General features: G+C 38.1%; 1 protein-coding gene across 7 annotated transcripts in view; it reads left to right on the top strand.

Moving 5' to 3' along the window:
* Positions 1-25,323, top strand: part of RCAN2 (regulator of calcineurin 2) — a 385,895-nt gene that overhangs the window by 357,333 nt on the left and 3,239 nt on the right. The gene's annotated exons all lie outside the window — the stretch shown is intronic.

The raw sequence follows: 25,323 nt of genomic DNA, 5'->3' as shown, positions 1-25,323 counted from the left end.
TGAGAAAACAGTGTCAGAGGTTAAGTGATTTCCCCAGGGTCATGTAGCTACTGTCAAAGGTTAGATTTGAATTTAGGTCTTCTTAATTCTAGGTCCAGAACTCTACCCACTGCACCACCATGCTGCCTCACGTGATTGTATTCTAGAAGGAGACAAAAAGATTTTCCTCTAGTACTTGGTTGCTATAGGTCATAGCACAGGTCATTTAATCACTTCATAAGCCTCAGTTTCCTTATCTACAAAATAAGGATACTTGTATCTACAGGACCTACCTGATGGCTGTTATGAGAATTAAGTAAAATAATGTACATTAAACGTTTTGTTTTCCTAATACCATATAAATGCTCAACTCTTTTTATTGCTTTGTTTGAATTAGAAAAATCTGCCTTTGGATCTCTGCCACCAAAATTGCAATGTATATATAGATATATATGTATATATACACACACACATATATAGTGTTTCATAATTATATATAATATAATATAAATTATAAATAAAATATAAAATATATAAAAATACATATAATAATGTTTATTTTAGAAAAATACTCTAGAAACCTTAAAGCACTACCTAAATGTGAATCATTAAGTCATTTTTTGGTCTTCAGTTCTAATGTCAAGTTTTGTTTCATTGCAACTTCTCCGTTCATTAAGTAAATCTCATAGCAAATCAGGGACCTAGATTGGGAATTGCCTCCAGTTTATCTAAGCCAAATCCATCATAGTGTGGAGTCAGATATAGGCAAGTTATGTTTGTGACAATTTCAGCTAAGAGGAAAAGGGGCTACTTGATATAATGGACGAAGTCTTAGACTCATCAGGAAGATGTAGGCTCAAATTTTGCTTATGTCCATTACTAGCTATGTGATCATAAGCAAATCACCTACCCTCTCTGATCTTTTAACACTTATCCATTCCATCATCTGTCCTTTATCTAAGAGACATTCAGTTTGCAAACTAAGTAAGGGAAGGGAGTTTGTATACCAACAAAATCAGGGATCCGGATATATTGACATTAGGCTGAGAGAATTTTCATTTTATAATGGAAAATAAAATAGATTTGGAATCTGGGTTCAAATCCTATATTTTCAGTTTTATTATCTATGTAATCTGGGGCAAATAATCAGAGCTCTGGGTCTAGAGTTAAGATGTGAGTTAATGGGGAAGCTGGATGGCAAACCAGACCTAGAAAAAGGAGGTCCTTGGTTTAGGTCTGGATTTAGTCCCATCCTAGCTGGGTGACCCTGGGCAAATCATTTAACCCTCATTGCCTAGCCCTTACCACTTGTCTGTGCAGAAGGTAAGGGTTTAAAAAAGAAAGAAGACCTGATTCAAATCTATCCTCAGATATTGGGTGAATCTGGGCAAGCCACTTAATCTCTGACTCAGTTTCCCATCTGTAAAATGAGGGTGCTAATAATGCCTACTTCCCAGGGTGATTGTAAGAATCAAATGACTTCCGTATTTGTAATGTGTTTTGTAAAGTTAAAAACATTATATCAATGGTAACTATCTTTATCATCAGCAGTATATTATTATTATCATCATTACTATTATAATTATCTAGATCTCAGTTTCCTATAAAATGAGAGGGTCAGACTTGATGTCATGTAAGGTTACTTCTGACTCTAAATCTAAAATCCTATAAATAATAAATGAGCAAGATAGAGAGGCTGAGAACCATCCTGTTGCCCAGGGATAGAGTATTTGTTTTGCTTTTGTTTTGTTTTGTTTTGGTGGCTGGAGCTTGTTCTGCTACTTTAACAAGGTTTGTTCCCTTAGAACTTTAATTTCATGAGCACTGAATTAATTATTTTGTTTTCAAAAAAAGATTATTTTGTTAAAGAAAACTTCTTAGCCTTCAATTTTGAAGAATGAGAAAGAACTGGTAAAAGGCTATTTTTTTTATTGGATCAGTCTATTTCCTTAATTTAACTGAATTCAGAGGACCGAAGTTTGAAATCCCAGCTCTGCTGCATCACTCACCTGACTCAGGCAGGCTATTTCCCTTCTCTGGGCCTCAGTTTTCTCATCTATAAAATGATGGCAAATGTATTTGATGATCTCTGAATACAATTGTAAAAGCACAGCAGTCCCTAAGTACCAAAAATAATGACACAAATAAGGAAGATAGAGAAGAGCAATGCAAAAACTGGGCAAAGGCAGATTGATTCATCATGCTGAATTGGTAGAACTAAGCTTTGTTGGTAATTAAGAACAGATTTTAAAAGATACATATAATATCAAAAAGGTAAATATGAAGAAAGCCACAACATAAGTGGAGAATAACATGATGAAGTCCAAGCTGATTGTCAAACTCTAATGAAACAAGTTCAATGGAAACTTTGGAATTCTGAGAGTAGGGTATTTAAAGGACCCCACATTATCTAGCTGTCCACACAAGTCAAATATATAAATGGAAAATAACTTTTCAAAAGGGAGGGTGTTAAAAGTTGATTTCTTTCAGGGCAAAACCAGGAAAAACAATGAATGAAATTTTTTGTTGTTCAGTTGTTCAGTTTTGTCTGACTCTTCATGACCCCATGGACCCTAGCACATCAGGCACTTCTACCCACCACTATCTCTCAAAGACTGTCCAAGTTAATGTTTGTTGTTTCTATGGCACACTCTATTCATCTCAACCTCCTCCTTTTGCCTTCAATATTCCCCAACATCAGAGTGTTTTCCAGTGAGTTATTCACAGCCAAGCTTCCTTCGGGCTTTGACCAAGCCCCTTCATTAGTACTGGAACTACTTGTAGTGGTCCTCTGCTCTTCCCTAGTAACATACTAGACATCTTGCAACTTGAGGGGTTCATCTTCCAATATCATCTCATATCATTTTTACTCAAGATGAACATGTTATATAGTAGGGAGTTCTGACAAAAGGTGATCCACTGGAGAAGGAGAAGGAAATGGCAGACCACTCCTGTATCTTTGCCAAGAAAAACCCATGGATGGTATTAGAAGGATGAAAGAGGAATGGATTTACCATAATACCTTTCTTCTCTTTCAAAAGGGGGCATGCATGACAAATGGTCTCCTTAATCTAGAGGGACGAAACTGTGGCTACTGTTATAAGGAAGAGATGAGGTTTGCAAGGGACAGTGGCAGGAGACCAGCAGAAAAGGATTCTGGAATGCTGCAGGGGGGTGGGGGGTGAAGCTGAGAAACTCAGAGACTGTTGGAGGCTGTCTGTCTCTCTCTGGATTTGAACCCACAGGGTAGAATCTGTTACTGGCCCAAAGTACACACTTGATCCCATTCAATCCCATCTAAGCCCATCTCCCAAAATACCCTATTACACTACTCAGACTTTCCAGTGTAGCCTTTGAAGCAAATGCAATGGGAAAAGACTGGCAATTGCTTCTCCTGTCAGATCACTCCTCATTTATTCTCTTTCTGTTTTATGTATGCCTAGTTATTATATTCAGTATTCCCTATTAGAACATAAACTCCTTATTGGCAGGGACTGTTTTTGCCTTTCTTTGTAGCATAATGATGGCTGACATATAGTAAACTCTTAGCTCTTTCTTGACTAGTATCTAGAATGATATTATAATATCAAGGCACATGATAGAAGGAAGGCACAGTGCCATGGTGAGAAGAACCCTGGATTTGAAGTTAGAAGACATGAATTTACACCCTAGAGCAGCCACTTTTTACTCTCATGACCTTGACCAAGGCACCCTTTGGATCTCACTCTCCTGTTCCCTAAAACAAAGCTCAGAGAATAGAGTGCCAGGCCTGGAGTCAGGAGGACCTGAGTTCAAATCCAGCCTCACACACATACTAACATGTGACCCTGGGAAAGTCACTTAATCCTGTTTGCCTCAGTTTACTCATCTGTAATATATGTCACAGAAGGAAATCGAAAATCACTCCAGTATCTTTGCCAAGGAAACCTCAAATGGAGTCACAAAGAGTCAGACACTATATATACATTGACTACACAACAAAATGAAAGAGTTGGACTAGATGACCTCTAAAGTCTCTTATGACCCTAAATCTTTGCACCTGTAGACTAGTATCTCTTCATAAATATTTGTCAGTTCTGGGGGCAGCTGGGTGTTCAGGGGATTGAGAGTCAGGCCTAGAGATGGGAGGTCCTGGGTTCAAATCTGGCCTCAGACACTTCTCAGCTGTGTGACCCTGAGCAAGTCATTTAACCCCATTGCCTAGCCCTTACCACTCTTTTGCCTTGGAACCAATACCCAGTATTGATTCTAAGATAGAAGGTAAGGGTTTAAAAATACACACACACACACACACACACACACACACACACACACACACATATCAGTTCTGTTTACTGGACTTGGCTTCAGAAGACTGTGTCTTTTCTCTTAAAACATATGAAGATCCAAACAAAATTTTCCAGAAGATGACATGCAATAGAATGGGCAGCTAGTTGAATGTGTCCCTCTTTCTTTATACTTTGGGCAGGAACTGAAGAAGGTCAAGGAGCTGGGCTTAGAATTGGATGAAACAAGATGGGATTAGCTCACATTCAGGAAACTGTGCTGCATTTTCAATAAACTCAAATTGTCCCCTTGCTCTGGCATTCACTAGCCTTGTAGTGTTATGCTTAAGAATTAGATATAATTTTAGAGAATAATGAGTTCAATTACCTAACCACTAAGCCTCGGTATTCTTTGTTACTTTTTAAAACCCAAATCTGTGGGGCAGTTAGGTGGCACAATGGGTAGAGCTCCATACCTGGAGTTGGGAGCAGTTGGGATCAAATCTGGTATCACACTTCTTTGTTGTATGACCCTGCTTGCTTAGCCATTGCCCTTCTGTCTTAGAATTGTTACTAAGACAGGAAGTAAAGTTTGGTTGTTTTTTTTTAATGGATTTTGTTGGCATAGGGAACTTTATCAGAAGAAATTCTCAGCCACTGTAGGTCATCACTTACTCTGAAACTTAACATTTTAGAGAGCTGGCTAGGGGCCCTGAGAAATTAAATGACTTGTGCAATATCTCACGGTCAATATGTGTAAGAAGAAGGGATTGAACCCAGTTCTTCCTGACACTGAGATGAACTCTCTATCCATCTTTCTATGCTGCCTCTTCAACTTTGATTTTGTCATCCATAAAATGAGACATCAATTTCCTGGGATTTTATGAAATAAGAACTTTGTAAACAAAATCCTTCTCTAAAAATTAACTTTCAAAAGGGAGGCCAATAGATGCCTTTGAGGGCAAAACTAGGAGAAACAAGGAATGAAGCTACATCGATTTTTCCAAGGCAAGGACTTCCTGCCAGGTCTTTCTCATGGGGAAGTATTTCTTATAGGGATGATGACTAAAATTCTCAAGAGGCAATATTTATTCATTTTAAAATAATTTATTAATTGACCAGTCAAGACATCCTAATCTGATCAAAGGATTCCCCCGATAAATACAGGATCCTGAAACTCCTAACCCAGGTTCCTATGTACACATACTCATTATTCAGCTGCTCCCTCAAATATCCCAAGACATCTCTAATTGGCAAATAGCTAATTAGGAGGTGGTCCACCAACCTATCAGCCTTTCCTCACACCAATAGATGATGCTTTGTCACATAGACAAGAAAAGAATTATTATAAAGCTTTCCTGTTCACCAGATAATGTAAAAGGAATATATTATTTTGAAATCCATAAACAAGGAAAATACACAAATCTGTAGACTGAATAAAGTCTGACATCCAAGACCTTGGCACAGGCATCCTCTTCAAAATGCAAAAATTGTTTGGAGCCTTTCTAATCTTGGGCCCTGATGAAGGAATTAATACAATACATGAAAAATGGATTCTGATAATGGGCATGTTAAGATCATACAAGATTCCTAATAGCTGAGACTTTGTCCAACAAACTTCTTCCTATCAAGAAAAGAATAAAGCAGAGACAAGAGCCACACTTATCAAAGGAATTTGTCCCTGTCTTGGAGGATGTTCTGTACAAGATCCAGATGGAAGACGCATTCCCTACAGATGGTCAAGTCTTCCAGTTTTCTAATTGTGTTCCCTGAAACACCTCAAAGAAAACAACAATTAATTAAGCAAGACCAGTTTTGCAATGCTTTCAACAAATTAAAGAAGGAGGGAAATTAAATACCACACTTTGCCCAACTGACAATAAGCAATGAAATGAGAAGTCGATTAAATTAAGATCATGGGATCACAGACCCTGAGTTGGAAGGGTCATTGAAAATCGCCTAGACCAGTGGTTTCCAAATTCAAACAGAATTTTTCTCATGTTATTAAAAAATTTACCAAATAAAGACTTTTAAGTGGATTTTGTACCCCTTTGTTGAAAAAAACCATAAAAATGAAATAAACTTTGGTTGGTTAGCAAGAATAATTGAATGGCATTGGGAAAATATGGAATGATAATCTGTCTTCAAGTATTTAATGGACTTTGAGAAGAAGGATTAAATTTGTTCCACTTGGTCCCAAAGGGCAGAACCTGGAGCAGATGCAGATTTAGGCTTTGGAAAAGCACACTAACAATTAGAGCTATCTGAAAGTAGAATAGATAGCCTGGAGAGGTTCTGGCTTCTCTCACATTGGAGATTTTAAAGCAAAGTCTGGCTGACCATTTGTCAGAAATGTTGTATGGTGGTGGTGGGAATGGGCGTGGATATTTTTAAGTCTAGGTTGAGACCAGGTCACTTTTATGTCTTTTCATGCCCTGATTTCCTGAAATTCTGAGACTCATTCACTCTGCCACTAGTCAGATTTGTGACCTTGGACAGATCATTTAACTCGAAGCTTCAATTTTCTTATTTATAAACAAAAGAATCAAACTCGATGATGTATAATGTTGAGTGATTTCAGTTAAATATATCTCTTCATGACCCTATTTGGGGTTTTCTTGGCAAACACATTAGAGTGGTTTTCAGTTTCCTTCTCCAGGTAATTTTTGAAGGTGAGAAAACTGAGGCAAACAGAGTTAAGTGACTTGCTTAAGAGCACACAGATAGTAAGTGTCTAAGGCCAGATTTGAGTTTTCCTGATTCCAGACTCAGCATCCCATCCACCTAGATTGTAGTATTACAAGGGTATGTAGTAAAACAGGACATAAATCTAGGTTTTCCATTGCTCTTTCCAGTGTAACACAATGCTTCTGATAGCTTTAGAAGTCCAAAAATCAGTGAATTAGGTACCATTCAATATTCTTGAAAATATTTTTGTTTTCACATAAATCTAGTGACTCCTTTCTGTTGTTCTGTTCCCTTGACATTGCCTAATCCATGATGCCTCACTCCTCATTACCTTTATCAGCCTTTGGACAGTTGCTGCAAAACTATGAATTCCTGAGGGAGCAGTGTGGACCAAGTCAGAATTACTCTTCTATTGTGGCCTCTTTTAAGTGATCATAGTCATCCCCTTAAAGACATCATCTTCAGGAACAAAGCAAGTCTAAAAGTGGCTTCTGCCTCCATTGCTAGAGTCCCAATTAGGGAATTTATTGAATCCTGTCTTTCTTGAGACATTTAGTGACAAAATGAATACAATATTTTTTTAAAAGAGTGACTCCATTTTGGGAGAAATGAAATGGATATTCAATCCAGTTTTGCCCTTTAAAAATGTTTTTTATTAAAAGTCATGACTATCTGACCCTAGAAATAACAATTGTATATCTTTTCAGGTAGAAAGTAAAATGGAAAAAGGGAAGAGGGGGGAAAAAGAATGACAGGTCCATCCATACCTTTCAGGAGCAGTAAAAATGGCTACCTTTAGGCACTGTCTCTCCCTAGTTAGGGAATAAATCAATTCCCCCACAGGAAAGCAGCAAAATGTGGAATATCAGTCATTGTTCTGTACTCTGGGATAGCTCTGCTCCGAAGGTCAGGCTCACTGTCATTTAAAGAGCCCACAGGGAGCAATATGTAAAGTCATTGTCTGCTCTCTTTTGCTGCTTGCTATTTTTAGCCCTTGTTAGGAAGATCAATTTTAGTTAACTGCAGAGGCGGTTTTAAAGTGGCACTACAGTTCCAAGCTGTGTGTGTCTACTATATTTAGTATTCGATTAAAAAAAATTCTTCTCCATCAAACCAAGCTCTAGGTAAGGCAATATTGTTCTTATTTGTTGCTTGCTACAGGTCCAACTTTCTCCAAAAGGAAATCTATTTATTTTATATACACGGGGATAAAAAATGTACATTCTAGGCTTCAGGTAAAAATGAAATATAGACCCATATTTGCACTAGAATACGTGAGCTGAATATTAAATACTTGGGAGCCTTTCTTTGTTCCTGCAATTGCTATGTTCTAATTGCAGGTTTAAGATCTGAATAAAATAGCCAGCATTCTGGTGTCTATGTTCTCTCAGTGAGACCCTGTTTAAAAGCTGTTGCTTTAAAGCTTCCTGCCTGAGGGGTTAAAAAAATTAAGGGAGATCTTTATTAGTATGGATTATTTTATTTTTTGTCTTTATTTTTTCTAGTGCCTAACAAACTGCCCGGCACATAATTGGTGTGTAATAAGTGCTTATGGATCGATTAAATGATTTAGTGATTTGCCATATATTATATATCTTTTCAAACACATATCACACACAGATAGATAAATATGAAATGATCACAGTGCACCCAACCATTACATCTTTTTTTTATTTCATTAAAGTTAACAAGTTTTGGCATGAGTGGGGGATTCAAATTTGTGATGACCTATACATGATTTTCCATTTCCCTTCTAGGGAATTTTCCCTAGAAAATGGTTTTAAGGGGAGCGGGGTGGCAAGCCCAGAGACAAGAAGACCTGGGTCTTATTCTGGCCTCAGATGCTTCCTAGATGTGTGACCTTGGAAAGTCACTTAACCCCATTGCCTAGCCCTTATCTCTCTCCTGCCTTGAAACCAATACACAGTATTGATTCTAAGACAAAAAGTCAGGGTTAAAAAAAAAAAGAAATTTTTTTTAAGAGATTTTCCTGCTTAACAAAGTCCCACATTCATTCTTCATCACCAGGGGAATAGGATATCATCCTAGGATTAAATGAACTTTTGATATTTACATTATGCCATTTTGTACTTGAAAATAGAATAAAGTAGAAATTATTAGCAGTGGGAAGGCATTACATTTAAAAGGGATCTGGAAAGATTTCCTGTTGAAAGTTGGGATTTGATTTGGGACTTGAAGGAAGCCATTTTATTCAAGGAATTGCAATTGGGACTTGCAAAGTGGGAAGTATGAGGATTAGGGGGGTACAGTAGATAGAGGAAGTCTTTTTTCTGAGTTCAAATCCAGTCTCAGACATTTCCTAGCTGTGTGACTGAGCAAGTCACTAAACCTTGTTGGTCTCAGTTTCCTCATCTGTAAAATGAGCTGGAGAAGGAAATAAACCACTCCAGTGTCTTTGCCAAGAAAATCCCCTATGAAACAACTGGAAATAACTAAAACTGCAAAGATAGGTAAAGACCTAATTTTTGACCACTAAGTAGCACAGTGAAGTAAATGCCAGGTCTGGAGTCAGGAAAACCTGAGTTCAAATCTAGCCTCAGTCATTTATCAGCTATGTGACCTTGAGCAAGCCATTTAATCCTGTTGGCCTCAGTTTCCTCATCTGTAAAATGAGCTGGAGAAGGAAATGGCAAACAATTCCAGTATCTTTGCCAGTAAAACCCTAAATGGGGTAATGAAGATTCAGATAAGACTGGGAAATGACTGAATAACAACAACAAAGTAGGAAGTGATATACAAATCATATCAAGAATAAAGACTCTCTTAAGAATATTTTATATTATAAAGATGAAGATAGAAGAGATGAAAGCATATATATCTGGATTTATTTACAAAAGAGAGACAAAATAACATAGTGAATAAAATCAGAAGTTATAAAGACCTAAGTTTAAAGCCTGAAACTGGTACATGCTAGCTATGTGAATATGGGCAAGTCAAAACTTTTTTTAGCTACTCTAATCAACTTTAGGACCATAAGTTACAGAGGAGATTATCAATGTTCATCATGGGACGAGTTGCTATGTGGACAATTCCCGTTACAGATGAAGTCACTGGTCCAAATATGAGTTCCAACAAATCCTCTTCTTTTTCTAAACCTTAAGTTTTCTTACCTGCCAAAGCATGGAATAACCAAAAGGAAGAACTGAACAAAGAATCAGGAGAACTATATTTTAAACCTAGAATTTGATAGTTAGCAATAATGCTAAAAATGATTAAAATAATGGCAATGATATCTAACATTTAAATATTATTTCATAATTTCAAGTGATAAATATTTTCTCTAATAATAGCCTTGAGGCTATTATTAGTCACAATTTACAGAGGATAAAATGGAGGCAGAAATTAAGCTCACAAAGCAATTATGTGTTGAGACTGGATTTGAATCCAGGTCCACCAGTCTCTCCACTGTACCACCTCACTGCCTGTGTGACCACTGGCAAATTATTTAACTTCCATAATCCTACATTTCCTTATCTGTAGAATGAGAACATAATACTTGCGTTGCCTATTTGGTAGGATTGTTGCAAGGAAAGTAGTTTGGAACCCTATAGAAATGTGAATTATTCTTATGAATTCATTGAATCTACCAATTCTGAGTTATACTATCACTAACGACTATCTATATGACTTCAGGAAAGTCACCTAACCAATGTGGTCCTCTGAATTCCTCATTTGTAAAATGAGAGGAGATTGGACTAGATGGCTTCCCATGTGCCTTCCAGTTGGCCATTTCCTTCTCCAGTTCATTTTCCAGTTGAGGAAACTGAGACCAACAGGGCAAAGTGACTTTCTCAGGGTCACACAGCTAATAAGTGTCAGAGACTGAATTAGAACTCAATCCACTTCACCTGCCTCCCTAGCTGCCCTGATCTTCTGTACAGAGCCCTTATCCTCTACATGCTTGGTAAATTCTGCCAGGCTCCATCAATCCCAGTTGTTGACTTTCAGCCCAGCTCTTCCCATACAGTGTTCTGCTTCTGCCTGTCATCCCCAAATTGTGTGACCTTGGGAGTCGCGCTCTCCAGAACAAAGAGGGTGAATTAGGTCAGAGTCTCTCTGATTCTTCTATGCCACAGGAAGGCTTATCATCTGAAAATATTGAAATTCATAGTGGAAGGGAGGAGGCAGAAGTGGTCCTGCTGGCAAGACATCCAGAATGAAAGTTCATAAAACCAGAGATGACCCAAAGCCTAGAAGGTACTTGCCAAGTGAGGTGACTTCCAGCCACAGCTCCTTTCCTGCTAAAAAATTACTACGGGTGGAGAGTTATGCTACATCCATTCATTAAAATCATAGATTTAGGCTCTACTGTTTTTGTCATTGTTAAGTCATTTCATTCACGTCCAACTCTTTGTGTCCCCATTTGGGGGTTTTCTTGGCAATATTCCTTCTGCAGATCATTTTATAGATAAGGAAATGGAGGGCAAACAGTTAGGTAACTTGCTCAGGATCACACAGTCAGTTAAGTGTCTGGAGAGAGATTTGAACTCAGGTCTTCTTGAGAGCAGGTCTGACTGGCACTTTACCCCTTCTGCTACCTGCCTGCCCATGGGTGTTTGCTTAGATGATCCTGAGATTTCCCAAAAACTTCCTCCAGTTCCCAGCTAAAATCCCTCCTTCTGCAAGAAAGCTCTTCTTAATGCTAGTGCCTTCACTCTAAGATGGCCATTCCTATGATCCATATGTATCCTGTTTGTACATAACTGTTTCCTTCATCTTCCCCCAATTAGATGGTGAATAGCAGACCCTTTTGCATTTCTTTATTTCCTTTATGCCTGGCACATAGTAGGTGCATAATAAACACTTCCTGTTGACTTCATTATGATCCATTCAGGAATGAGGCTAGATTCTTCTCTTGGAATCAAGGAATGAATACCCCCCTCAACAGTCAGAAGAGCTTTCTCTGCCCACTTTCCCACACTCTGTCCTTGATCCGAGCTTATATTTAGTCAAGGAGAAAAAATTGCTTTCCCTCATCTCATGACCTATGCAGACACCAGCTCCAATGACTTTTTTATATACCACTTTAAAAATAGCATAGAAAAGGACTGGAGGAAACAGAATGGACAGCAGCTAGAAAAGTGGAGGAATACATTATTTGTACTACCTTTGCTGTTATTTAGCCGTATGACATAGGACCAGTCACTTTCTCTCAAATTCCTCATCAATAAAAGGAAAAAAAATTGCAATAATTGATCCCTAAAGCTTCTTCTTGCTCAAAAAATATGTGATTCTATTAGTAATGATTATTTTTACAGGGTAGCTAGGTAAGAAAGTGGATAGAGTGCTGGGCAATAGACTCTTCTTCCTGAGTTCAAATCTGGCTTCAGATAATTTCTCCCTGGTAATCCTGGACGAGCTAGCTGCTTAACCCTGTTTGCTTCAGTTTCCTCAGCTGTAAAATACTTTGGAGAGGGAAATGGCAAATGACTCCAGTAACTTTGCCAGAGAAACCCCAAATGAGGTCAGGAAGAGTCGGAGACAACCAAAATGACTGAACAACAGCAAAACTTATTTTTACTCCATCCTACCTGGAATTAAAAAATGAAATTCATTGATGGCTTTCCTGTGGAATACTATTTCCTGTCAGGAAATGTATATATGTGTGTATGGGGGGGGTGTGGGAATATAATTCATTCACTCAAAGTAGCCCAACAATGACCTTTCTCTGTGTGGAGCCCCACAGTTTCCCTCACCCCAAGAACAAGAAATTATGCTCATTCTATCTTTAACTGACATTTTCTAGAAATCACATTCTCCCGAAATGAAAAAAAAATGGCATTTGGGATGTTCATCCTTACTGAAATAGTTGAAGGACAAAAGAAGAGGAAGAATGATTATACACTCCTGAAGAAATGGATAAAACATCAAGCCAGGAATCAGGGAGTTGTTGTTCAGTCATTTCAGTTGTGTCCGGCTCTTTGTGACCCCATTTGGGGTTTTCTTGGCAAAGATACTGGAGAGGTCCACCATTTTCCTTTTCCAACTCATTTATAGATGAACAGATAAGATGAATGGAGTTAAATGACTTGCCCATGGTGAGTAATGAACACATTTTGGATTCCAGGCTCAGTGTCCTATCCACTGCAACCTAGATACCTCTAGAAATCAGAAAGATCTGAATTCAAATTTGGCCTTAGATACTTACTATCTGTGTGACCTGAGGCAAATCAATTATACTCTTTCTGATTTAATTTTCTCATCTGTAAAATGAAGATAATAATAGCATCTACTTCCCACAGTTGTTGTAAAGAACAAATAAGATAACTGATACTTACTATTTGCTTGCTTCTGTCCTTCCTTTCTTATTTTATACCAGCTATGAGCAAAGGTCCAGACATTCTCTAACTATTCAATTCAGCAAACATTTAATAAAGACCTACTATGTGTACAGTAATGTACTGGGAGCTGGGAATAAAAAAGACCCCCAAAAATGGTCCAAAGAGTTTAAGTTCTGCTAAGGAGGCACAAACAAGCAAGCAGATATAGGATATGACACACATGCTGTGCCTGGAAAAGAAAGAGATATAAAGGCTAGAAGCATGGAGGGTATACATTGCATACATAGGGTCTAGCCTCTGCAAAGCCTGGAGAAAGATGGAATTCTGAGATCCAAAGACAACAATTAGGCCGAGTAAGCAGGGATGTCCTTTCTTTCTTTGCTTTGTAGCACAAACATTGGAAGGAAAGGAAAGGGGATGTGTAGGTGGCTTGGTTTAAATCTGGAGTCAGATACTTCCTAACTGTGTCACCCTGGGCAGCTCACTTAACCTCTATCCATTTTAAGACAGAAGGTAAACAGTTAAAGAAAAATGGAAAGGGAAGAAACAATATATTTAAGCATGGCAAATCTATTTTTTTTAAATAGTGGGGTAAAAAATTGTACTTTGAATCAAAAGACCTGGGTTATATTCTTAGATTCCGTATTGAATAAGTAACTTTTCTGAACTCTACTTTCCTCATCTGTAAAAAGAAAATAATATGATTTGCACCTTAGGGCACTTACCTCAGTCAGTCACTCAATGGATATTTACTAAGTTCTTGTCTTGTGCCAGGCACTGTGCTAAATCCTGGGGATAAAAATAGAAGAAGAAAATTTTTCCCTGCCCTCAAGTCACTTTCAATCAAATGGAAGAAACAAAATAAAAATAATTATGTATATATAATAAGATATAGGTATAAATACATACACAGTATACAAAAGATATCACACAGTTAGTTATTGTTGTTGTTGCTCAGTTGTGTTCAGATCTTCCTGACCCCATCTGAGTTTTTCTTGGCGAAGATACTGAAACAGTTTGCCACATTCTTCTCCAACTCATTTTACAGATGAGGAAACTGAGGCAGAGTTAAATGACTTGCTCAGCATAACACAGCTAATAAATATCTGAGATCAGATTTGAACTCAGGAAGAAGAGTCTTTCTGACTTCAGGTATGATACAAGATGTATATAACTGAACATATATACAGAAGGAGGGGCATGAGGACAGGGGGTCCTGAAGAGGTACAAACTTCAGAGTTGATTATCTATAAATGGAAGGTAATCTCAGAGGAAAGTCACTGTCAGTGGGTAAGACTGGGAAATGCCTCTTGTAGAAGGTGGGTTTTGAACTGAGCATTAAAGTAGGTCAGGGAAGCCAAGAGATAGAGATAAAGAAGGGAGGAAATTTTGTTTTTTGTTGAAAAATAAAACAAAAAAATAGTTTTCTTATTAAGTCTTGATGCTCTCTTGACAATATGGGCATGGTGAAATGGAGCTCTTGCAGTTGCCTTGTCCTTCCCACAAACAAAGATGGTTATAACCATATATATCTTGTTAGTTACATATCATCTGCCCCTCTGGATTGTGATCTCCTTGAAAGCAAAGATCATGTTTCTGCCTTTCTTTGTATTCCCAAAACTTAGCACAGTGTCTGGTATACAATAAATGCTTAATAAATGAACATTAGCTGAGTCCTGACAAATGTAAGCATTATACATAATACATGAAGATAGGTTGACTTGACAGTGCTTTCTTTTCTCTTAAAGGAATAATGTTTCTTCTGAAAAATCCAATTAAAACAACATTTTTAATTTAAATTCATTAATTTAAATGGAAATTCACTACTTAGTGCCCATCATTCCAAAGCTAGGTATTACAAGGTCCTAAAAACAAATTTCTTAAAACCTAGCCTTGTTAACGTGGTTCCATTTTTATCACTTTTTTCATTCCCTATGGATGGGGGTACTTATAGAGAAGAAAAAATGATAAACACCCACCAGAGATTAATTGAAACTCAAACAGAACAGACCTGTTTTACCCTAAGCCTGTAATGTTTCACTGGCACACAAAATGAGAATTTAGGATTGGTATGAGAGGGACCACAGGCAAATGAATGGAAACCATAAAGGACCTTTCCCTGGCAGCCTAAAGCTCCTGGAGAGGCTTAAATGAATTCAGTTTATAACCCACAGCACGTCCGTCTAAGTTGTTAATTTTCATTATTTATTGAGCCAGTCCATTGAGTTAGTGCATGAGTACATATATCTAGGAAAAGCATTGTAGGCAAATGATGAGCCAGGTCCAGAACTGGGAAAGAGGAAGAGAGCCATCGAAATGACATCTGGGTAATTCTACAGGGCTCTTTACCATCTCAAGCTAGACCTTCATCACATGCACAACCATCTTTTGAACAACACAGGATTCTCCTGCTGATGTCATTAGTTTGTAGACTTTGGACTATCCTAGTTTAAAAAGGACTGAAGTGACAGGTGACACAAACAGCAGTAGAGATTATTTACGGTGAAGGTTGAGAGACTGTCACATATTTCCATGTAGGATCTTGCCAGAAGTGGTTAATAATAAGGAGGAAAAGGAAGAAGAGGAGAGGAGGAAAAGGAGGAGGAGAGGGAGGGGAAGAAGGGGGGAAGGAGGAGGAGGACAGGGACACAGTTGGCTGAAGATGAAGATGTATTGGAGTCAGATTATTATGAAAATAATGTCTTTCCAGGGTAGATGGTATCTGGCAGCTGGTTTATAGCCAGATGTGGACTATTGGTGCAACCACATTTTTTTTCCAATGCTTCGGAGGACCACTGTTACGACCAAATGAGCCCTCTCCCCATCAGAGCTGGCAGCCTGCATTTGGTCCTATCAAAGTTCCTTCCCTGATGCTTGGAAGAATCAACACTTCCTCACTAGCCTTTCCCCACCCCTCAAATACCCTGGAAGAAAAAGGAGCAAGAACTTTAAAGCTATTTCCAGTCCTGGCACCCTGTAGTGTGGAGTGGAAGGAGCACCAGATTTGGAGATTAGAGATGTGAGTTCAAATTCAGACTGATGTTATCTTGGGTAAGGCTTTTCCTTTCTTAGAGAATGAGTCTCCTCATCACGTTTCTGATTATATAAGGAGCAGTTGAAAGAACAAAGGAGTGTCAAAACTGAAAAAGAAAAGACTCAGTTAAGGACATTTAGAAGAGGGACTAGATTTGTTCTATTTGACTTGAAAAACAAAATCACAAAAAATGGGTTCAGTCATTTTCAGTTGTGACTGACTCTATGACCCCATTTTAAGTTTTTTTGGTGAAGATAGTAGAATGGTTTGTTATTACTTTCTCCACCTCATTTTATAGATGGGGCTACTGAGGCAAGCAGGCTTGAATGATTTTCCCATAGCTAATATGTATCTGATACCATGAAATATGAACTCAAGAATATGATTCTTCCTGATTCCAACCCCAAGTCTCTGTTCATTGCACCACCTAATTGATCAGAAACCATGGGGAAAATTTGCAAAAAAGGACAAATTTAAATCCTCTTGTGGGGAAAATGCTCTAATTATTGGATTCTCTCCAAAAAAGGAATGTATTCCTTAGGTGTCCTGTCATTAGAGGTCTGCAAGCAGAGGATGGAAGACCATTTTTTGCTGTATTTATAATGAGGATTCTTGTTTGGTTATAGGCTAAATAGATGAGCACTGAAGTCAGTCAATAAACGTTTCTTAAGCTCCCACTATGTGCCACGCACTGTTCTAAGTGCTGGGGACAGTTGTAAAATTCTGCAAGATAGATTTGTTGTACTAAATGCCTTGTTAGGGCCCTTCTGATTTTAAATATTATGTCGAATGAAGTATGTTGAATCTAAGTGGTAGAGAATAGAAATTTTTTGTTCAAGAGAAGGTTTGGAAAGCAGAAGACTTGGTTACCCTATTCTTTGCATCCATGTCTCAATATTAATAAAAATGAATGACCTTTAGTAATAGTGCCCTATATTTTTCAAAGAGAAGGCTACTAGGAAAATTGTTTAGAGGAGTAAAAAACAGAGTAGCATGCATGTGTAGTGCTATCGTTGTCCTTTAAGAGACAGGTGTGAACTGTCTGTCCTATCTGTGTTGTAAATTCCCCTTCTTTGTAAGTACAAGGGCACAGTCAGTAACAAGAAGAACTTGCCACTGACAATGACCAATTGGTTCCCACTGCTGGTTGGCAGCACTGACGTCAGCCCTTATGGCTGAGAAATTAACTAAAGCCTGAAGAGGAAATAGGCCAAAAAAGAAAAAAAAAATTCAATCCGGGAAGACGAAAGTTATTTCTCTTTTATTTTGTAGCTTCTCAGCAGCTGTGATGCTTTGCTGCTTTTTGATAGTAGGAAATTTTCCAAAAATAGAACAGTGAAATGTCAAAGTTAATGGGATCACGGCAATAAAATATCCCTAGTACCAAGAAATCCGACTTCATTAGCTTGATGTGGATGTTGCTTTCGGCCCTGAAACAGACAAACTGTGTTGTCGTCACCTTTACTTTTCCCCATAGTATATATCCCCTCATACTTACTCTCATTCAGGGAAGGAAAGCTAGACTGTTGCCTATATATAGAATTCACCCCATTTACAATGGCTTTTTTTTCTTCTTCAAAATAATTCCTGCACTGCTGTTCAATTCAATTACTTTTCAGCTATGCCTGACTCCTAAGGACTCCATTTGGGCTTTCATTGGCAAAGATACTGGAATAAAATAATTTGCTATTTCCATCACCAGTTCATTTCATGGAGAAGGAAACTGAGGCAAAGAAGGTGACATGACTTTCCCAGAGTCACAGAGCTAGCAAGTATCTGAGGCAGGATTTGAACTCAGAAAAATGAGTCTTCCTGCCTCAAAGCCGGGCATTCTAACCACTGTGCAGCTAGCTGCTCACACTGCTCACAGAGATTTTACTTGGGGGAATGTGGTTTGTCCTGGCTAAAGTAAAGAGTTGCTTTAAAAAACCTTAAGATTTAATGCTAGGAAATATTTTAGAGATAATCCCATCTAGTCCAAAAACTTGCATTTTTTTTTCTGAAGGAGAAAACTGAGTCTCAGAACGATAATGATTTGCTAGGATTTGAGCCTAAGGATTTTCACTCTAGATTTGTGCTTTCTACTACACCAGTCATTTAACTCTGTTTGCCTCAGTTTCCTTATCTGTAAAATGAGCTGGAGAAGGAAATGGTAAACCACGCCAGTAGCTTTGCCAATAAAATTTTTAAAATGGGGTCATGAAGAGTCAGACATTACTGAAACAACAGTAATGATGAAAAAATAGTTGTTGGCCACTGATTAATCTTTAACTAATCGATGGTACTTGAATAAAAAGTGGGGATAAGAATCTAAAAGACTGAAGGTACCTCTGAATCCAGATTGCCCTTTCCTCCTTCCTGTTCTAAAACAAAAATATTAGGAGACAATGAGAGGAAGGGCAATGTGAGCTAATGTAGCTTAGCCTTTAATATGTAAATACATGAAAGATCTGTGATTTTGTCACTGTAGAGAACTAATTGCTTCATAAATGCTTTTACATTCACTCACCAACACAGATTGCAACCTATCTGTGATTTAATAGCTCACAGCAGCGGAGTTTAGTGATAGAAGAGACTTCACAGGTCATCCAGCCCTACCTTGTTGTTATTTTTGTTGTTGTTGTTGTTCAGTCATTTTCTGTCATGTCTTACTCTTCATGGCCCTCTTTGGAGTTTTCTTAGCAAAGATATTGGAGTCATTTGTTACCTCCTTCTCCAGCTCATTTTACAGATGATGAAATTGAGGCATACCAGGTTAAGTGACTTGCCCAGGGTCACATGGCTAATAAGTGCCTGAAAGTCAGATTTGAACTCAGAAGAGTCTTACTGACTCCAGGCTGGGAACTCTATCCATTGTACCACTTAAGTTAAGCAGGTTCCTCAAGATCACATTAGTAACAAAGATGGGATTTAAATTAAGGTCTTCTGACTGAATCCAAGGCTTCTTCCACTCTTCCATGATGCCCAAGTCCTAAAAAGCTGACTGATTTACATAAAGGTAATATCATTTGTTCAGGATCCTACAGCTAATAAGCATCAAAGAAGGAATTCAAACTCTTGATTCTTGATGCCAGGCAAGTACTCTATCCATAATTCACTGCCTGGCTGTGCCATTTTGTTGTTGTTGCTCATTTGTTTTAATTGTGATCAAATCTTCATGACCCCATTTGGGATTTTCTTGGCAAAGATACTGGGGTGGTTTGCCATTTCATTCTCCAGCACATTTTACAGATTGGAAACTGAGGCAGACAGAGTGAAGTGACTTGCCCAGGATCACATAGTCAATGTCTGAGGCCAAATTTGGCCTCAGGAAGATGAGTTTCTGATTCGAAGAATGGCACTCTATCCACTGTGCCACCTAGTTGCCCAATGTGTTATTTACCATGGCCAAAAAGGTTCCCTCATAACCTATTTGTACATGTGAATATCCCTCTTTCTGGGATTAAATCAAAATGAATTAAATGGAATGTATAAATTTAAAGATATGTTTGAATAATGGGATTTGAGAGGTTCAACTAAGTATAACTTTTAATAAGAATGTTTCTTCAAGACTTCAAAAAATCTTTGGTTTCTCTGGAATGAAAATTTCTACCAATGCAGAGAAAAGCTTCTCCAAGCCATAGATCTCCTGAATTGCTATGGACAAACTATTCATTACCTGGTTGCCAGGCCTTTCATATTCTTAGCTTCATATCTAAAGACTTAGAAGGCACATTAGGAACAATTGAGTCCAACCTCTTTATTTTGTAGAAGTACTCAGAACTTAAGTGACTTGCCCAGGGTCAGACAGCCAGTAAGTTTATTGTTGTTTAACCTTCTATCTTAGAATCAATACTGTGTATTTGTTCTAAGACAGAAGAGCAATAAGGGTTAGGCAATGAGAGTTAAGTGATTTGCCCAGGGTCACACAGCTAGGAAGTATCTGAAGACAGATTTGAACAGGCTCTCCCAACCCTAGGTCTAACTCTCAAACTTCCTCCTCCACTGAGTCTTAAAGTCAGAATTTGAACCAGTGCATCCTAAGCTCCTCCTCTCATAGTTTCTCCAAAGTTCTCCAGGCTGATTCTTGAAGGACAAACACAGAATCCATTGCTTTTAGTTTGAGTAGTCTTTCAGTGCTCGCACTCCATGTCATGCTAAAACAAGGCATTAGAGGACAGCTGAAAAGTAAGACTATTGAATAGCATGTCTTTTTTTCCCCAATGAGAATCAGCCAGTCAGTTTATCAATAACTTGTACTAAATTCCTACTATATTTAGTGCCGATATTTCTCATTTGGCACTTTGGATATATCACCTACCTTGTTTTATTAGAAATTTGTAAAACTTCCAAATATGAATCATATTGCATAAGACCTGGGACCGTCTCTAAATTCCTGACCTATTCATACCACCAGATAAATGATAATAAAGGCTGGTGAATTCATTTGGTTACATTAAAAGCCTACATAAAATTACTGGCTTAGAATCATGAACTGAGTAATTGTTTTCACCAGCTTAATGGTAGTTCAGCCACTGAAAGGCATAATGCCTAGTGGCAAAAGCACTGTATTTGGATTCTGGGTTTGAATTCTGATTCTTCTAATGAATAAGAGCTGAGAATTTTTTAGCTATAAGAGAAGGATACAGGTAAGGGAGCAGGAGGTGGGAATTGCACAGTGATGATGGCAGATAAAGAGTTCTGTCTCAGGTCCATCTTGGTGCCCACTCAGGCTCTGACTCCTGGGAACAGAAGCTGGCTTTGTCTCCAATTTATAGTGTGGGAGGAAGCTGGCTTCTTGACATTTAGTGATTCTCCTTTCTTTTTGCAAAAATCCCATACATTTTTCAAGGTCAAAATCATAGGATAAGATTTAACACTGGACAGGACCTTAGACTCCATCAAGCCCAACTCCCTCATTTTACTGATTTTACAGAGAGGGCAATTTGTTTGCCCAATGTCACCAGACAAGGTAGACAAATACCTCCTTAGTTTCAAAGGACTGTAAATTTAGGTCCATAAGAACTCTTAGGGGCCCCTAGGTAGCAAAGTGCATTTGGCAACAGACCTGGAGTTAGAGGAACTGGGTTCAAAATCTGATCAAAGTTATTTCCTAACTGTGTGACCCTGAGGAAATCATGTAATTCCATTTGCCTAGTCCTTGCTGCTCTTCTTTCTTAGAGGTTTAAAAAGGAGAAAACTTAATGTCCATTAAGTCCAATTTTCCCCTTTCCCAGATGAGGAAACTGAGGCCTGAGATAAATGACTTGTCCAAAGTCACATATTTAGTGAGTAGAAGAGTTAGGATTTGAACCCAGATCAAATTCAAAAGAAACCAAATCCAGGGTCCCCTCCTCCCACCATCACCACACCATTCCACCCCTTCTGTAGAATCTTCACAGGATGCCTCACCTGACTCTTCTGAATTCCTGTACTTCTCATTTGGCATTTTAAATATACAACTTCCCTTGTTTTTTGTTTTTTGGTCAAACTGAATTATTTATTTATTTATTTTTATTTTATTTAGTCAATTTAGAACATTATTCCTTGGTTACAAAAAATCATATTCTATCCCTCCCACCCCTAACCCCACCCTTCCTGTACCTGATGTGCAATTCCACTGGGTATTACATGTGTCCTTGATCAGAGCATATTTTCATGTTGTTGATGTTTGCACTAGGATATTCATTTAGAGTCTATATCCCCAATCACATCCCCCCTTGACCCATGTAGTCAAGCAGTTGTTTTTCTTCGGTGTTTCTACTCCCACAGTTTTTCCTCTGAATGTGGATAGTGTTCTTTCTCTAGATTTCTCTAGATCTTTCTGTAGATTCCTCTGGGTTGTTCAGGATCACTACATTGACACTAGTGGGGAAGTCCATTACATTGGATTGTGCCACAGTGTATCAGTCTCTGTATACAATGTTTTCCTGGTTCTGCTCCTCTCAGTCTGCATCAATTCCTGGAGGTTGTTCCAGTTCCCATGGAATTCCTCCACTTTATTATTCCTTTTAGCACAATAGTATTCCATCACCAACATATACCACCGTTTGTTCAGCCATTCCCCAATTGAAGGGCAGCCCCTCATTTTCCAATTTTTTGCCACCACAAAGAGCGCAGCTATGACTATTCTTGTACAAGTCTTTTTCCTTATTATCTCTTTGGGGTACAAACTTGGCAGTGCTATGGCTGGGTAAAAGGGCAGACAGTCTTTTAGTGCCCTTTGGGCATAGTTCCAAATTGCCCTCCAGAATGGTTGGATCAATTCACAACTCCACCAGCAATGCATTAATGTCCCAATTTTGCCACATCCCCTCCAGCATTCATTAGTTTCCATTGCTGTCATGTTAGCCAATCTGCTAGGTGTGAGGTGATACCTCAGAGTTGTTTTGATTTTCATCTCTCTGATTATAAGAGATTCCTCCCTTGTTTTATTAGTTTTATTTTATTTCTTAATGTGTGTTTGGGCATATCCATGCATCATCCAGGGTCTTCATTGATCTGATATAGATTTTTAAAAAGCAATCTGATATAGATTTTACATGTGTAATCATGTAAAGGATCTGATTAGACCAGTGTTGCTGGATCATTGAATGGGTAAAGGGAGTAAATGTCAGAAGAATGAAAAGGTAGGAAGGGGTCAGATAATGAAGACCTTTAAATGCAAAGGAGGAAGTTATTTTAATTTTATAAAATAGGGAACCACTGGAGTTAATTGAGTGGGAGTAAGGTATCATGGTCAGACCTATACTTTAAGAAATTCACTGAGAGCATATTAGATGTTAGATGGGAGGGAGGGAGAGGCTTTAGGCAGAAATCCCAACCATACGGTCATTGCAATAGTCCAGGAATGAGGTGATGATTTCTCATTTAAATGTGATGATTGAAAATATCTAGGGGACATCAAGTAGGAGATGTCCAAAAAGCTTTTGATGATTGAAGACTGAAGCCAGGAGAGAACTATAGATAGAATAAATTGGAGATAATCAGTAGATGGAAGGTGCTAGAATTATGGGAATCAGGAAACACCTCCTATAGAAAGTAAGATTTTAGATAGGATATGAAAGGGAAAAAATTCATTGTAGCACAAAGTTTGTTAAAACCATAAAATGTTACATTGGTTATTGTTTGGTCATTTTTCAATCATGTCTACCTCTTTGTAACCCCATTGGTATTTTCTTGGCAAAGATATGGAAGTGGTTTTGCCATTTCCTTCTCCAGCTCATTTTATAGATGAGGAAACTGAGGCAAATAGAGTTTAGTGATTGCCCAGGATCACACAACTAGGAAGTGCCTGAGGCTAGTTTTTTTTTAATTTATAATGAGTCTTTCTAAATCCAATGCTCTTTCCCCTGTGTCACTTAGCTGCCACATATAAGAATTAATAATTTATTAACAGTATATAATAAGGATGGAGTAGATTTCCAAATAGTTTTGTACAGTATGATTTAGTGAAAAGAATGTAAGATTTAGTGCCAAAGGACCTGAGTTTGAATTCCACGTTTGCTGCTTATTTATTTACTTCCCCTACAAACTTAGGTGAGTCATTTCTCTCTAGTCTTCCGTTTCTTCCTTTATCCACAAAATGAGGGTGTTGTATCAATGTATTATCTCCCCCTGAAGCATATGGGCTTCTTGAGGGTTGGCATCTGTTTTGTTTTTGTCCTTGAATCTTCATTACCTAGAATAATGTCTGAAACATAGTAGGCACTTAATAAATATTTGTTGATTAATTGACAAGAGGCAATCTCTAAAATCCTTTCCAGCTTTAAATTCTCTGTCTTTTAGTTGAATAAGTTACTCTTGTTTTCAGATAGGTAGGTAGTCTTGGCTTATACATCCAGGGAGCCATACCTTATTCATCTTTGTAGCTCCCATAGTATATAGCAGGAGTCCAATAAATATTTACTAAATGAACCAACCCTTAGAGCTTCCTTATTGGTCCTAGTCTCTCTCTACTCCAGTTCATTCCACTCACTGCTCTCAAAGTAGTTTTTCTTAAGCATAGACCTAACCACATGCTTTCCCTATTCAACCAACTCCACTGGCTTCCTATTGCCTCTGGAATAAAATAGGAAGAAACTCCCCTTTTTAGCTTTTAAATCCAGTCCCAACCTATCATTCTAGACCCTTGAATGTCTCTTCCACTTTGCCATCCAGCCAAGCTGGCTTTTTTCCCTATTCTTCCTATTGAACACTTTCTCTCCCCAATCTTGGCCTTTGCATTATCCCTCCACACTGATTGGATGCACTTCCTCCTTACTTCTAACATCATAGAGCAACTGGGGGCTCAGTGGATAGAGCACTGGGCCTGGAATCAAGAAGACCTGAGGTCAAATTTGGCCTCATATGTATGACTTTGGGAAAGTCACATAACCTCTGTTTGCCTTAATCTACCAGAGAAGGAAACAACAAACCACTTCAGTATCTTTGCCAAGAAAACCCAATGAAAAGCATTGGAATGCTTTGTTCTACAAGGTCACAAAGAGTCAGACACAACTGAATGACCAAGCAGCTTCCTTTAATAGACAACTCAAAGATTATCTTCTGCATAAAGATTTTCCTTGACCTTTCTCTGCTAATGTCTTAATTCCCAAACTATCTTGTATTTAACTGTTTTGTATATATTTGTATTCATTCACATTATATTTATGCCATATGTATTATTAGATAGTCTTGTGTCCTATTAATATGTAAGCTCAGTGGGTAGAGATTGTTTCAATTCTTTGCCTTTTGAATCTCAAGTGCAACATAGCACAGTGTCCAGCTTAGAGTAGATATTTAATAAATATTTTGTTTGATTGGTTGATTAAAGGTGATTTAGTCATGCAGAAAGTCAGTTGTAGACTCCTTGACTCCCTTTGAGAACAAAGTTGTTATACAGCCATACAAGTCTTTGGAGACAAACAGGTGAGTAAATTTATCTCTGCCGGAGGTCTTAGAGGCCATCTGATCCAGCTCCATCATTTTGTGGAGGAGGAAACTGAAGCCTAGAGATCAGTGACTTTCCCAAGGTCTTATAGGTAATATGTAGAAGAACCAAGATTCAAAGCCATGCCCTCTAACATCAAATCTA

This window comes from Monodelphis domestica, chromosome 2 (assembly GCF_027887165.1).
Source record: "Monodelphis domestica isolate mMonDom1 chromosome 2, mMonDom1.pri, whole genome shotgun sequence".
In the NCBI taxonomy this organism is placed as follows: Eukaryota; Metazoa; Chordata; class Mammalia; order Didelphimorphia; family Didelphidae; genus Monodelphis; species Monodelphis domestica.
The sequence above is the reverse complement of the archived record's forward strand: the minus strand, read 5'-3'. Positions and strand labels throughout refer to the sequence as shown.